Source organism: Colobus angolensis, unplaced genomic scaffold, assembly GCF_000951035.1.
Source record: "Colobus angolensis palliatus isolate OR3802 unplaced genomic scaffold, Cang.pa_1.0 Scaffold65, whole genome shotgun sequence".
Taxonomy (NCBI): Eukaryota; Metazoa; Chordata; class Mammalia; order Primates; family Cercopithecidae; genus Colobus; species Colobus angolensis.
Genome location: NW_012120154.1, coordinates 682,461 through 699,024, shown reverse-complemented (window position 1 = coordinate 699,024; position 16,564 = coordinate 682,461). Strand labels below are relative to the sequence as shown.

Below are 16,564 nucleotides of genomic sequence, written 5' to 3'. Positions count from 1 at the left end.
CTTGAGCCACCGCGCCCGGCCCTGCACAAAAAATTTAAAAATTAGTCAGGCATTGTGGTGAGCACCTGTGGTCCCAGTTACTTGGGTTGCTGAGGTGGAAAGATCACTTGAGCCTGGGAGGTCGAGGCTGCAGTGAGCCATGATAATGACACTGCACTCCTGCACTCCTGCACTCCTGCACTCCTGCCTGGGTAACAGAGTGAGACCATTATCTTAAAAAAAAAAAAGACTATAATGAGATTGTACAGAAAACTACAGCTCAGAAGCCCAAACATTCCTGATATGAGTGTATTTCCAACTTGAAGGGCTCCATTTTGGAACGAGAGAAAGCACACCTTTAAAGGATGTTATGTACATAAGAGACAGTAATCATTTTACTTGATAATGATCAAATGTAACAAGATAAATACAAAATAAACCACCATTTTGGCTACAAACATGGCATGTTTATGTGACCACTTCTAAACGTCTCTGGGGCATTACCCGTCTCTGACATGCCTTCAAAAGGTAGGTACAAAAGGAAAGCGCAGACACAGAGAAAAACATCTCTATATCTGATCTTTTTTTTTTTTTAAGATGGAGTTTCGCTCTTATTGCCCAGGCTGGAGTGCAATGGCGCAATCTCGGCTCACTGCAATCTCTGCCTCCCAGGTTCAAGCAATTCTCCTGCCTCAGCCTCCCGAGTAGCTGGGATTACAGGCATGCACCACCATTTACAGCTAATTTTGTATTTTTAGTAGAGATGGGGTTTCTCCACGTTGGTCAGGCTGGTCTCGAACTTCTGACCTCATGTGATTCGCCCGCCTCAGTCTCCCAAAGTGCTGGAATTACAGGCATGAGCCACCACGCCCGGCCTACATCTTATCATTTTAAACCACTGCCTGGTAAAACTTCTTAGAGTTCATGATCTTTTTTTTCCCCCCGAGATAGTCTTGCTCCATCACCCAGACTGGAGGGCAGTGGTGTGATCTTGGCTCACTGCAACCTCCACCTCCCGGGTTCAAGCAATTCTCCTGCCTCAGCCTCCCAAATAGCTGGGATTACAGGTGTGCACCACCATGCCTGGCTAATTTTTGTATTTTTAGTGGAGATGGAGTTTTACCACGTTGGCCAGGCTGGTCTCAAACTCCTGACCTCGAGTGATCCACCCACCTCGGCCTCCCAGAGTGCTGGGATTACAGGTGTGAGCCTCCAGGCCCAGCCAGAATTCATGATCTTTTCAGTGACACTACTTACTCCCAGGCACATACTGCAGTTCAAAAAAAACACTGCTCTGGAAGAAAGTCTAACTTGAAAACTCAATCTAAAATGTAAAAAAACTCAGTAACTTCTTGGAGGAAAAGAAAATGAAATCAGGAAGGGAACATTATACTAAACATAAGAGATGGTATGTAACATCCTTTCCTCTAAGAATGACAGAAGGGCCAGGCACTGTGGCTCATACCTATAATCCCATTGACTCAGGAGGCCAAGGCAGGAGAATCACTTGAGGCCAGGACAGGAGTTCGAGACCAGTGTGGGCAATGTAGTGAGACCCCACTCCATTCTCTCAAATTTTTTTTTTTAGAAAACTAGCTAGTTCGGGCCGGGCACTGTGAGTCACACCTGTAATCCTAACACTTTGGGAGGCCGAGGCGAACGGATTGCTTGCATCCAGGAGTTCGAGACAACACTGGCAACGTGGTGAAACACCAGCTCTACAAAAAAAAAATGCAAGAATTAGTTGGGTGTGGTGGCACACAGCTGTGGTCCCAGCCATTAGAGGCTGAGATGGGAAGATCACTTGAGCCCGGGAGGTCAAGGCTGCAGTGAGCCAAGATTGTGCCACAGAACTTCAGTCTGGGTGACAGAGAGAGACCCTGTCTCAAAAAACTAAAATAATAAAAAATAAAATAAATAAAAAGTAGCCAAGCGTGGTGGTGCATGCCCATAATCCCAGCTACTTGGGAGGCTGGAGTGGAATGACAGTTTGAGCCCAGGAGCTCAAGACTGCAGTGAGCTGTGATCATGCCACTGCATTCCGGCATGGGTAACAGAGTGAGACTCCAACTCTAAAAAGAAGAATGGCAGAAAGGAAATTAATGTTAACAGGGAAAATATCCATAGCCAAGTCTGCTAATTCAAAGATGAATGCTAAGGAATTTCCACGTCTTGTGAAGGCAGGCATATCTTGTGCTAATTCCCTTAAGATTTAACATGAACAACTAAAATAATTGTCATAATCTATCCCTCACTCCATTCTTCAGTTCTAAAAACCCTGTCTCCAAGAAGCTTGTCAAAAGCATACTTCCATCTAGTAATTTACACTTTCTTATTATACACAGTAAACATTTATTAAAAATAATATTATTCATAACAATAAACTTTTAAGGCATCCAACAATGTGGTAAGCGCCTGCCAGTATCATACTAGTTTACAGCCTTCCTCAGAATTAAAGTATGTATAAAGAACCTCTGAAAGACGGCAGTATAATCCTTATCAGGCAGTATTCTCACACAAACCAATAAAGACACAAATGCTGGCCAGGTGCAGTGACTCACGCCTGTAATCCCAACACTTTAGGAGGCCGAGGCACGTAGATCACCTGAGGTCAGGAGTTCGAGACCAGTCTGGCCAATATAGTGAAACCCTGTCTCTACTAAAAATACAAAAATTAGCCGGGCGTGGTAGTAGGCGCCTGTATTCCCAGCTACTTGGGAGGCTGAGACAGAAGAATCTCTTGAACCCAGGAGGTAGAGGTTGCAGTAAGCCAAGATGGCACCACTGCACTCCAGCCTGGGCAACAAGAGTGAACAAAACTCCATCTCAAAAAAAAAACCACAAAAACAAACAAACAAAAAAAAGACACAAATGCTATTATAGAGGGAAACCAAAGTCCTAACTATAAAACATAAAAACCCACGCACTTTTAGTAAGAATTCAATCATGTGTTATTGTCTAACATTACTGTGTTAATTAAGCACTTTTCAATCAAGGAAAAAATAATCAAAATATGGACAAGGGGTGATTTTATAATAAAAACCCAAGATATGAACCACATTCATTGTACTTCTTCAAAAACCAACATTAATGACTATTAGGATGAATCATTTTTAGGACAGCAAATATAGAAACATGTAAAAAAAAATGTGTAAGCCCAATGATTTTTTTTTTAACTCATCCTATGTGATTTTTTTCACTTTTTTTTTTTTTTTTTTTGAGACAGGGTGTCATTCTGTCACCCAGACTGGAAAGCACTGGCATCATCATGGCTCACTACAGCTTCAAACTCCTGGGCTCAAGCATTCCGCCCACCTTAGCCTCCCGAGTAGCTGGGACTACACAGGCATGCACTACCACACCTAGGCAGTTTTCGTAATTTCTGTAAAGATGAGGTCTTGCTATGTTGCCCAAGCTGGTCTCAAACTCCTAGCCTCAATCGATCCTCCCACCTTGGCCTCTCAAAGTGTTGGGATTACAAGTGTCAGTCACTATGTCCGGTGACTTTTCCTAATTTTTAATTATGAAAGTTTATTTAAAATACAGAAGAATGGCCGGGCGCGGTGGCTCAAGCCTGTAATCCTAGCACTTTGGGAGGCCGAGACGGGTGAATCACGAGGTCAGGAGATTGAGACCATCCTGGCTAACACGGTGAAACCCCGTCTCTACTAAAAAATACAAAAAACTAGCTGGGCGAGGTGGCAGGCGCCTGTAGTCCCAGCTTACTCGGGAGGCTGAGGCAGGAGAATGGCGTAAACCCCGGAGGCGGAGCTTGCAGTGAGCTGAGATCCGGCCACTACACTCCAGCCTGGGCGACAGAGCAAGACTCCGTCTCAAAAAAAATAAAATAAAATAAAATACAGAAAAATGAAATGATAAACCCAAATATAACTTATGACATACTGCCATTATTTGCATCAGATTTCAAGAAAGAATATTGTAAGTAAGTTGAAAGTTTCCCTCTTCATTCCACTGTGCTATCTTCTCCTTCAGAAATAAATATCTTGCTGAAGGTAATATAGCTTATTTTAATACACATCTTAAAATAATTTTGCAGCATACATGTGTTTTCCATAGACAACACAGTATTGGATTGACTGATGTGTTTGTTTAAAAGATGGGGTCTCACTATGCTGTCCAGGCTAGACTGGAATTCCTGGGCTCAAGCAATTGTCCCATCTCATCCTTTCATCTCAGCCTCCCAAGTAACGGGGACTATAGGGATGTTTTTATTTTGTCTTAAATGATCATAAGAGGTATCACATTTAACTTTTTGTAACTTGCTTTTTATTTTTAATAAGAGAAACAGGTTCTCACAACATTACTCAGGTTGGTCTTGAACTCCTGGCCTCAAGCAATCTTCCCACCTCAGCCAAAGCACTGGGATTACAGGCATGAGCCACCATGCCAAGCCACTTGCTTTCTTTTTTCTCAACATAACGCTTCCAGGATGTATCTATGTTGACACATGTAGACGCAATTTGCCCATGCTAACTGTACTAGAGTAACAGGTTGCATTAAAATGCCACTGCTTGCTTATCCATTTCTCTATAGTTTCCAAATTTTTTCCTATCATAAATATAAATGAAATTAAAACACATGTACATGTTTCCTTTTGCGTAAATGGAAGGTTCACCATTTATGCAAAAGATACATAAAATGTATATTCTGAACTGCTGGTTCATAGGATATATTCATCACCTTCACAAAATCTTGCCAAAAACTTTCTACAGAGCTCTAACTTACACACCCATCAGCAGTGTATTAGGGTTTCTCTTTTCCCACAGCCTTGGTAGTATTAGATTTTATAATATTTGCAAAATGTAAGTGTATAAAATAGTATCCCATTGTTTGAGAAAGAGCCACTTTATAGTTTTATAAGGCATATGGGCTTTCCCTTCTGTAATATTTCTAGTTCTAGATTATAATACATATAATATATATACAACTTATTCCTTTCTTGTGGGCATCCATAGAGTCAGACACTATGGGATTTTACATCTAACATTTAATTCTTCAATACGAAAAAAAGTTTTCTTCGCAATTATGATTTCCAAGTTGACATAAGCCTTTAGAGAAATGATGATACGGAGTATCTTTAATCAAGGCATTCCATGTATCAGAATTTCATATAGCTCTACTCAGCAAAAAAGATAGGTATCTTACCCATACAGATAATTTGGTCCTACTTGTTAGATAATAGCTTTACTGGTATATAATTCACATACTATAAAATTCAGCCTTTCAAAGTATAAAACTCAGTGGATTTCAGTGTAATTCGCAAAGCTGGGGAACCATCAGTACTAGCTAACACATCTTCTTTACCTTAAAAAGAAACCCCATTCCTGTTAAGTGGTCACTCTCCATTCCCCTCTCTTCCAGCCCCCAGCGGCTACTAATCTACTTTCTGTCTCTATGGATTTGCCTATCCTGGACATTTCACGTAAATGGGATCATACACTATGTGGTCCTTTATGACAGGCTTCTTTCACTTAGCATAATGTTTTCAAGGTTTATCCATGTTGAAGCATGTATTGGTACACCATTCCTTTTCATTGCCAAATAATATTCAACTGTATAGCTATACCACATTTTATTTATCCACTCATCAGCTGATGGGCATTTGGACTGTTCCATTTCTTCCCATTATGAATAATGCTATTATGAATATTCATGTACAAGTTTCTGTGTTGGTATATTTTTTCAATTCTCTTGAGTATATAATGATAAGAGGAATTACTGATCACATGGTAACTCTACATTATGCCATCTGACTTTAACACTAAGCAAATTTTAGCACTATGACATACATCAGGGTGCTGAATTCCTATGAGTTGCTTTAATCCTCTTCCCAAAAAAACTCAATTTGCTCTTATTCACAGTCTTAAAAAAACTTCCCTAGGTTACTTCCTTCGATACAGTCACAGAACAAAGCTTTTAACTTTATACACATACATACATACATACACACACACACACACATCCCCACACACACACCCTTCTCTACAATGTAAAGCAGTCTAACTTTGATTCCCTGGGAAACTGCACTGTTTGTTCAAAAATCAAGGTAAACCTACCTAACACATGAATATCATTAGCTCCTTTAAGGTTACAATTAAAGTCGCCCAGAAGTCAGTTCATTATGTTATACAGACAGAGTATGCACATTACGGTTCTTTCTGTATGAAAAAAAGGAAGGCTGATGGCAATCTGACCATGAGTACACAGGGGTGAGCTGAACAGTGCCCTTAGGTACTACAATAGTAAGAGTCTCATTGGAGTGAAGCAGCTAACAGATTTAGAGCACCTCCATGTCTTCTGCCAAATGAGGCAAAATAAAGTAAAAAGTCTTTAACAAATGGGACTATGAAAGAGCCTGAAAAGCCTGAGGGCTACAAAAGAGCTCTATTACTAATATTCTTCCCTGATTAAAAAAACAGAGCTTTGTTTTGCCTATAACAGATGTCTATCAATCCTCCCAATAACTTGAAGGCAAATACCGTCATATGACAGCTCATTAGCATTTCAGAGAAAAAACCTATGATATTTAGTGAAAAACAAAATGTGTAATAATGAAACCATAGCTCCCTATGTGACACTAGGGGCCCAGCTCACAAACTAGGCAGTCAGAACTTTGGTAACCTTATCTTTTCTAAAGCTAAATTTTCCTGAAGTGCCTCAAGACCAAAGAAGAGGACAATTCCCCAGCTTTACCTCTGGCTGGATTAGGCACATTCAAGCCACAAAAGATAATACAAAGAGAATGCTGCAACCAATCAGCCTTGCAATTCAAGGAAAGCACAGGAAAGCAGAATCAAAAGACTCTCTACGTCAGGGGTTCCCAACTCCCAGTACGTGGCCTGTAGGAACCAGGCCACACAGCAGGAGTGAGACTCCGTCTCAAAAAAAAAACAAAAAGTCAGGTATCTTGGGCTGGGCACAGTGGCTCAAACCTTAATCCCAGGCCACACAGCAGGAGTGAGGAGAGCAACTATTACCGCCTGAGCTCCACCTCCTGTCAGATCAGCAGCGGCATTAGATTCTAATAGGCAGCATTAGATTCTCACAGCAGCACAAGCCCTACTGTGAACACATACAAGGGATCTAGGTTGCACCTTCCTTACGAGAATCTAACGCCTGATGATCTGAGGTGGAAGAGCTTCATCCCAAAACCTTGCCCCCACTGTTCTGGTCCATGGAAAAACTGTCTTCCACGAAACTGGTCCCTGGTGCCAAAAATGTTGGGGACCACTGCTCTAAGTGGATCATAAGATCATAACCACAAAGCAATTCACAGAAAGTGCACAGGATGAGGTGCTCATCTCCAGTTTTCTCCCCGTCGTGGTATATATAGTACTTGTCATCTGCACAGTACTTTGTATGTCGAGACTACTTTATAATCACAATTCTGGAATTATTTCATCACAATAATTGAGTGTGACAGATTAAAATTCACTGTCCTTCTTCTAAGCATTCAGATTACAGTAGATGGGAAAAAATCAGAATGACAGAACAGAAAAACAGACTCTTATGGTCTCAAAACCTTGTCAAAGAGATGACAGAATTTCTGAATTTTAGGGTTTGAAAAAATCTAAAGTATCCAATGGTTTCAGATGCTGAAGAAACTAAAGTTCAGAAGGGTCGTAAGCAATTTGCCCAAGGTCTCCAAGTAAGAAAGCGGCAAAGCCAGGAGAACCCAGACGTCATGACTTCCAAGTCAGTCTTTCCATACATACTACTATAGCGCCTTTTCCAAAAGCAAATAATAAAATAGATGCAGAGGATCCTGAGCTGTCTGGCTCAGCACATTATCTTATCTTTTAAAATGCTAAGAATACAAAACATTAGCTGGGCGTGGTGGCGGGCGCCTGTAGTCCCAGCTACTCGGGAGGCTGAGGCAGGAGAATGGTGTGAACCCGGGGGGCGGAGCTTGCAGTGATCCGAGATGGCATCACTGCATTTCAGCCTGGGCAACAGAGCAAGATTCCGTCTCAAAAAAAATAAAAATAAAAAAAATAAAATGCTAAGTCTCAGCCAGGTGCAGTGGCTCACGCCTGTAATCCCAGCACTTTGGGAGACTGAGATGGGAGGATCACCAGAGGCTGGGAGTTTGAGACCAGCCGGACCAACATGGAGAAACCCCGTCTCTACTAAAAATGCAAAATTAGCCGGGTGTGGTGGCGCATGCCTGTAATCCCAGCTACTTGGGAGGCTGAGGCAGGGGAATCACTTGCACCTGAGAGACGGAAGTTGTGGTGAGCCAAAATCGCGCCGTTGCACTCCAACCTGGGCAACAAGCGCGAGACTCCATCTCAAAAAAAAAAAAAACAAAAAGTCAGGTCTCTTGGGCTGGGCACAGTGGCTCAAACCTTAATCCCAGCACTCTGGGAGGCTGAGGGGGGTGGATCACTTGAGGTCAAGAGTTTGAGAGCAGCCTAGCCAACACAGTGAAACCTCATCTCTACTAAAAATACAAATATTAGCTGGGCATGGTGGCGCACGCCTGTAGTCCCAGCTACTTGAGAGGCTGCAGTGGTAGGATCGCTTGAATCCGGGAGGTGGAGGTTGCAGTGAGCCAAGATCACACCACTGCACTTCAGCCTGGGCAAAAGAACAAGACTCTATCTCAAAGAAAAAAGTCAAGTCTCTCCTCATATTCACTTACTAAAAAACAAAAATATTACAACAAGTCCAGAGAAGTAATCACTTCTGCCAATCTGAAGGGAAGAGGAAACAAGGCAGTCCAGGCCTCAATACTGCTGAGCAGGAAGGCTCCATGGTATAACTTGTTCTAGATGTCCGAGGTCGATGATTACTACTTTAATTTTTAACTCGTATGCAAAACATTATATAAACTTTTTTAAAAATCCCATAGGCTAAATTTATAACAGAAAGTAACATATGCTGTATGATTCCACTTATATGAGGTACCTAGAGTGGTCAAAATCATAGACACAAAGTAGAATGGTAGTTTCCAGGGGGAAGGAGGAGGAGGGAATAGGGGCTTACTTGTTTAACGGGTGTAAAGTTTCAGTTTTACAAGCTGAAAAGAGTTCTGGAGATGGATGGTGATGATAGTTGCATAATATTATGAATGTATACAATACCACTGAACTATATACTTAAAATTATTAAGATGGTAAATTTAATGTGTATTTTACCACGATAAATGAAAGTGGGGGAAAGAAAGTAATAGTGAGGACGACATGACCAGAATAACATTTTAAAAGCATGAATTAGACAGCTAAAATAACAGAGCTAGGTGATGGCAGGGGATGAGAGGCAGCAGAGAATGCAATTTAGGAGGCTACTGGAGAAGTCTGAGAGAGAGATGAAGGTGGCTTAGCCAAGGGCAATAGTTGGGCAGAGAGAGACAGTAAGACTTGGGATATATTTTAAAGCCTTAGTTAAAATTTCATGAACATATATCCTAACACAGTATTTTTAACTGCAATTCATAACACACTGGTCACAGAATCAACATGCCAGGCCAACATCAACATTTTGCAATTAAATAAAATGGAATAAAACAGAAACAACCAGATTGCACTGCACCTAATAAGGGTAAGTATTATTTCATGAAACTTTTGTTTTAGATATCGATATACGTATGCGTGTATTGGGTCTCAATGTAAATACATCTTGAACTATGACCCACAGCCAAAAATGTTTGAGAAACATTGCCCTAGAGACTGATAAAATGGTAGGTGGAAGTTGAGAATAAATATATATTTTTTAATCTTTGTCAAAGTCTCATACTAGCCTCAAGTGAAACAAGCTACAACAAGTTAAATTACATACCTAATGAAATCTTATTGATCTGCCAAACAAATACATCATTTGCTCTTAAAAAAAAAAAAAAAAAAAGACCGGGCGCGGTGGCTCAAGCCTGTAATCCCAGCACTTTGGGAGGCCGAGACGGGCGGATCACGAGGTCAGAAGATTGAGACCATCCTGGCTAACAGGGTGAAACCCCATCTCTACTAAAAAATACAAAAAACTAGCCGGGCCAGGTGGCAGGCGCCTGTAGTCCCAGCTACTCGGGAGGCTGAGGCAGGAGAATGGCGTAAACCCGGGAGGCGGAGCTTGCAGTGAGCTGAGATCGCGCCACTGCACTCCAGCTTGGGCGACTGAGCGAGACTCCGTCTCAAATAAATAAATAAATAAATAAATAAATAAAAGACGAAGAAGGAAAGAAAGAAAGAACAGGACAAACAATATCCAGGCATCACTGGAATGCCAGGCACAAATTGTATTATTTCCATCAACCATGAGGATACAAAGATTACTAAAGGAATAATGCCAATTTTCTTTTTTTTTTTTTTTTGAGACGGAGTCTTGCTCTGTCACCCAGGCTGGAGTGCAGTGGTGTGATCTCGGCTCACTGCAAGCTCCGCCTCCCAGGTTCACGCCATTCTCCTGCCTCAGCCTCCCCAGTAGCTGGGACTACAGGCGCCTGCCACCACGCCCAGCTAATTTTTTGTATTTTTAGTAGAGATGGGGTTTCACTGTGTAAGCCAGGATGGTCTCGTTCTGACCTCGTGATCCGCCTGCCTCGGCCTCCCAAAGTGCTGGGATTACAGGCATGAGCCACCGCGCCCGGCCTATGCCAATTTTCTTTAACCACTAAATCACCCTAGCCATTCAACTACTCTTAATTTTAGAGGTTAAACCCTACCAAAACACATTCTTAATGGCAAACACCCTCAGAATCTTCAGGACAAAACCTTACTCTCCCAACTGAGAAAATATGGCCTAATTCTCCTTGAATAATTCAGAGATTACATACTACAGCTCTGAAGGATTCATTCAAAAAGCTTCCTGCCATGAGCAATAACTTTTTTTTTTCATTGATCAGGTCTTTATTTCAAATAAGTTGTCCAAAATTATTCGACCTTTATGGAATAAACCAACAGTTTATGCAGCAGGCTTCGTTTCCTCTGTGGTAAGTTTTTTTTTCAGCTGCTGACGTCTTGGTTGGTAGCTGCTGCCCTTTTTCCCACCAGAGGTTTCTTCTGCTTAACACCAACAACCTTCTTTCCTTTCTTCCCTACCACAGGCTTCTTGACTGCAATCCCCTTTCTCATCTGATTCGGCCTCTAGTGCTTCTGCTGCTGCTGCTGCTGCTGCTGCCGCCACTGCCGCCGCCGCCACCGTTGCCTCCTCCACCCGGAGTTTATGATTGCTGGACTGGCAAAGAATGGTGTTTCAGTGCATGGTCTTTGCATATGGGTTTAGTTTCAACATGATTCTCAGGTTTTCCAGGAGGTTCTTCCTCAGGACTCTACAATGAATCTTCCTGCAACGTGCTTGAAGGGCTTTGGATGTCTGGGCTTTTCAAGATTCTGCTAAGGTCTGTATTGATCATCTTGTGCATGGAAAGACTGCAGTTACTCTTGAGGAAGCAGCTTTACACCAAGTGCCACACAATTCTCTAACTTCTAGAAAGAACTTTCAGTCCAAATGCAGAAACGTCCCACATGCCCATCAGGAGCAAGTTTCAAAATGTTCAGTTTGTTTACCATTAAGCAGAATAATTCCAGGAATGTTTCTCAAGGCTTTGACAATATGATCATCTTCATTATAGACGATGCAGGGTCCCTTGTGCTGGATACAATGGTTTCTCATTTTGCCCTTGCCAGCTCTCATTTGCTGAGAGGTATAGCCCTTTTATGTATCATCCAGGCTTTAAGTTTCTTACGTAGCAAAACAGCTTCCTTGATTGTCTTATAGCCTTCAACTTTATCTCTGACCACCAAAAAAAGTTCAGGAACTTCCTTAATATGATGACCTTTAGACATGACCAGCACTAGTAAGGCAGAGGCACCCAGGGGAGAACAGATAACATATCGTTTTTTGGGCTGTGTTCACTTTACAGTGCCAACAGTGCCAGGTTTTGGTTGCTGCAAACATGTGGCCTCCATGACAGATATTTCCAAAAGCACCCTGGCCAGAACAGTGAGTCCCACCACCTCAAACTCTGGGAATGTGAGACCCAACTCTGCCAGTACCTCAAGACTCAGTACTGGTCTGATGACCTGCTAATTCACTAACAAGATAGGGCTGTCTGTTGTTTTTGTGCAAGTTGGTGTGAACAAAGTTCACAATATCTGGTGGAACAGGAGCCTTGAATACAGGAAGCAACGTGACATTTTTGCCAGATGACTCCCCTTTTTCAGAGTACACTGATAACAGTGGATGAGCACATGCCATGGAGAGGTAAGAAGGCCACACTCCAACATTTTTTTTTTGAGATGGAGTCTCGCTCTGTCGCCCAGGCTGGAGTGCAGTGGTGCGATCTCGGCTCACTGCAACCTCCGCCTCCTGGGTTCAAGCGACTCTCCTGCCTCAGCCTCCTGAGTAACTGGGATTACAGGCATGCACCACCACACCCAGATAATTTCTGTATTTTTAGTACAGATGCAGTTTCACCATGTTGGTCAGGCTGATCTTGAACTCCTGACCTTGTGATCCACCCGCTTTGGCCTTCCAAAGTGCTGGAATTACAGGCGTGAGCCACCACGCCCAGGCTCAACATTTTTTATAACTAAGATAAAACATTATCTACTGATTTACCAAAGTGTTTAGCTTAATTTCACAACAGTGACGCTATTGGCATTTTGGGTGAACAATTCTGAGTTTTCTCCACCAAATGCCAGTGGTGCATCCCCCCACCCACAGTCACTTAACAACCGAAAATGCCTCCATGTATTTCCAAATACCCTTTGGATATATGGTACCTTCCCCACTGAGAACCACTGAAAAATTTAGTTGGTAACTGTCCTTAGATGAATAGATTGCCATTTAATGAACTGTGGCCTCCAATTCAGGTCAGAAATGTAAGATAGTAACAATGTCTTGAATTTAACCATTTCCAACATACATATTAAGATCATATAGTCTGAGCCAGGTGCACTGGCTCACACCTATAATCCCAACGCTTTGAAAAGCCAAAGCCAGAGGACTGCTCGAGCCCAGGAGTTCAAGACCACCCTGGGCAACACAGTGAGACTCCATCTCCACAAAACATTTAAAAATCAGCCAGGCATAAGTGGCACACGCCTGCCATCCTAGCTACTGAGGAGACTGAGGCAGGAGGACTGCTGGAGTCCAGGAGTGCAAAGCTGCTGTGAGCTATGACGGTGCCACTGTATTCTAGCCTGGGGCAACAGAATAAGACCTTGTCCCTGGAAAAAAAAAAAAAAAAAAAAGGTCATATAGTCTGAGGTAGAAATAATATTTATCATTTTTTTTCATAGCACTAGACAGTGCCTAAGTGTTATATTCAAAGTAATATGCAGCAAATGTAGACATGGTGGGGCGGGGGGTGTATGGTTAACATATGGATCCTACAAGTAACCTAAAAAAGTGAATCTAAATTTCCCCCCAAGATTGGGACAGAGACAATTACAGAAGGAATGTCTATGATTATTTCCCTGAGCAATGTCTATGAGGTACATTTATGTGTTTATGTATACATGACATGTACAGCGTATAAAGGAAAAAGTCACTGCCTATTACGCGACAAGTTTTATCAGACTGAGAATAATAATATACAGGCTTACTGAACCATCTGTGACCAGAAAAAGTGCCAAATGCCTATGTAATCCTCATAAAAACTTATATGGTATTACTATTTCATTTTACAAAGGAGAATACTGAAGTACAGAGAGGTTAAGTAACTGCTGAGCCAGGGTTCAAACCCAGACAACTCTAGACCCCTCAGTAAGAGGTGTATTGTTCCAAGGGATACATGAAAAGACTGGAGGAAGGAATTTTAAAAGCAGGAAAGAACTTGTCTGAAAACTATGAAAAATGTTAATAATGTCTACTAAAGTACAACTGTGAAAGGGTTGTCAGCAAAAATTCCTTATGACCCAAGGAAAACTAGATTTGCATCCCAAGGCTCTTAAGCAACTGTATTTAAACTCTGCACTTAAAAATTCACATTACAAGGCTGGGCACGGTGGCTCATGCCTTTAATCCCAGCAATTTGGGAGGCCGAGGCAGGCAAATCACAAGGTCAGGAGTTCAAGACCAGCCAGACCAACATGGTGAAACCACATCTCTAAATACAAAAGTTAGCCAGGCATGGTGGCATGCGCCTGTAATCCCAGCTACTCAGGAGGCTGGGGCAGGAGAATTGCTTGAACCCAGGTGTCAGAGGTTGCAGTGAGCCAAGATCATGCCACTACACTCCAGCCTGGGTGACAGAGCAAGATTCCGTCTCAAAAAAAAAAAAAAAATTCACATTACAAAGAAGCTCAAATTGAATGAATTCTGAACTTCATTTTTTTGCATTTTTCGCATCTTGTCTTCCACATAATACTCAATTTTTAAACACTGTTAGCCAGGTTAGTTTGTTACTCTAAGAAGACGTATTGCTACTGTGACAACTACATGGTACTTCTATACAAGAGATATCAAAAGTAAATAATTAGTATGGCTCTACAGATTATGTATCACAAACGGGAAAAGACAGTTTACAATGGATAAATCTGGCAGACAGGAACTCAACCAAATGATGAGATTTAACATCACCATTAATGAAACAAACCAACATGGCAGGTAGGCCTTTAAAAAGCTCAAGTGTAGCCGGGCGTGGTGGCTCATGCCTGCAATCCCAGCACTTTGGGAGGTTGAGGTGGGTGGATCACGAGCTTAGGAGTTTGAGACCAGCCTGGTCAACATGGTGAAACCCGTCTCTACTAAAAATACAAAACTTAGCCAGACATGGTGGCACACACCTGTAATCCCAGTTACTCAGGAGGCTGAGGCACAAGAATCGCTTGAACCCAGGAGGCGGAGGTTGCAGTGAGCCAAGATCACACCATTGCACTCCAGCCTGGGTAACAGAGCAAGACTCCATCTTAAAAAAAAAAAAAAAAAGGAAAAGCTCAAATGTACGACAATATCCACATCTTTTACTGAGCATCTGAATACTTATGCACAGAGCAGAGTTCTCCAAATTAGCTAATACCTGATCTGTATACACACACAAGAAATAACCAATAAATTATTCCCTTTAAAAATAAATGAATAGCAGCTGGGCACGGTGGCTCACGTCTGTAACACCACCACTTCAGGAGGCCAAGGCAGATGGATCACGAGGTCAAGAAATCGAGACCATCCCGGCCAACATGGTGAAACCTCATCTCTACTAAAAAAAGTACAAAAAATTAGCCAGGTGTAGTGGCATACCCCTGTAGTCCCAGCTACTCGGGAAGCTGAGGCAGGAGAATTGCTTGAACCTGGGAGGCAGAGGTTACAGTGAGCTGAGATCGCGCCACTGCACTCCAGCCTAGCGACAGAGCGAGGCTCTATCTCAAAAAAAATAAATAAATAAATAGCAAATGAAGTGAACATAAAACCCAGAATAACGAGCTCTTACTGAGAGGCCTGAGGCATTATAAGATAACAACTTTCCAAGAAAAAAATAACTCTGAATAAAAGCTAAATCCCTTCTTTTCAAGGTTACACTTTTTAAAAAGTGTTGAGAAAATGTAATAAAATAACAAATGAGTGGTATGTTTGACCAATAATAAGAAATATATAAAGAAGAAGAGGAAAGAAGAGGTGCAATAAGCAGAGTGGTGGAAAACTTCATGAATGGAAGAAGATTAAATGTGATGCAGAACTTAATAAAATGTGTGCCTTACTTCAAAGGAAGTTAAAAAGTGGTGTTTACATGGGATCTTTTTGGGGCACTGGAAATGTAATACTGGAGTGGGGCAATGGTTGCATATCTCCACAAAATTACTAAAAATAAACTGTACACTTCAAACAGGCAAATTCTGTAGTATACAAATTACACCTCAATAAAGTTATTTTTAAAGAACTAATATTTGTTCAACAAAGAAGGAAAAATTATATTAAGCTTATCTCACTAAACCATAAAAAGGAAGTGGCCAAGAGGAAAAGTACAGTAATTCATTCAACAGACAGAAAAATAAACATGGAAAAATGCATAGATTAAGAAATGTTAATGTGTCCACCTCAGCCCTTTAAAGGACAGTATAGTATCAGGTAATTCTGCTGCTCTTAACCAGATTTTTTTCACCTTTCACAGATATATGCACAAGTCCAAAGGAGAAGGAAGATTTCAGTTTAACTGCATATCACCTAGGAGAGAGCCGAACAATTTATTCTGACCCCCAGCTATTGCATGACTGAAAAACATAGAGATGGTATCTCCTAGGAGAGAAGAATTTCAAGAGAAAATGTAAAAACAGAAAATCAAATTTATAATTGTTTTAAAAGAACGTGTGGACCAGGCATGGTGGCTCATGCCTGTAAATGCAAACACTTTGGGAGGTCGGGGTAGGAGAATCACTTGAGGCCAGGAATTCAAGACCAACCCGGACAACACAGTGAGACGTCAGTCTCTACAAAAAAAATTTTGTTTTTTTTTAATTATCCAGGCATGGTGGCACATGCCTGCAGTCCTAGCTACTCTGGAGGCTGAGGCAGAAGCATCACTTGAACCCAGGAGTTCAAGGCTACAGTGAACTGTAATTGTTCCACATTGCAATTCAGCTTGGGTAACAAATCAAGATCCTGCCTCTTAAAAACAAACAAACAAACA

The 16,564-nt window shown here is 41.7% G+C and overlaps 1 protein-coding gene and 1 pseudogene across 1 annotated transcript in view; both read right to left on the bottom strand.

Annotated features, from left to right (window-relative positions):
- MKL1 (megakaryoblastic leukemia (translocation) 1) overlaps positions 1–16,564 on the bottom strand; it is a 176,770-nt gene that overhangs the window by 157,721 nt on the left and 2,485 nt on the right. The window lies entirely within an intron of this gene.
- On the bottom strand, positions 10,663–12,192 carry LOC105527748 (annotated as a pseudogene).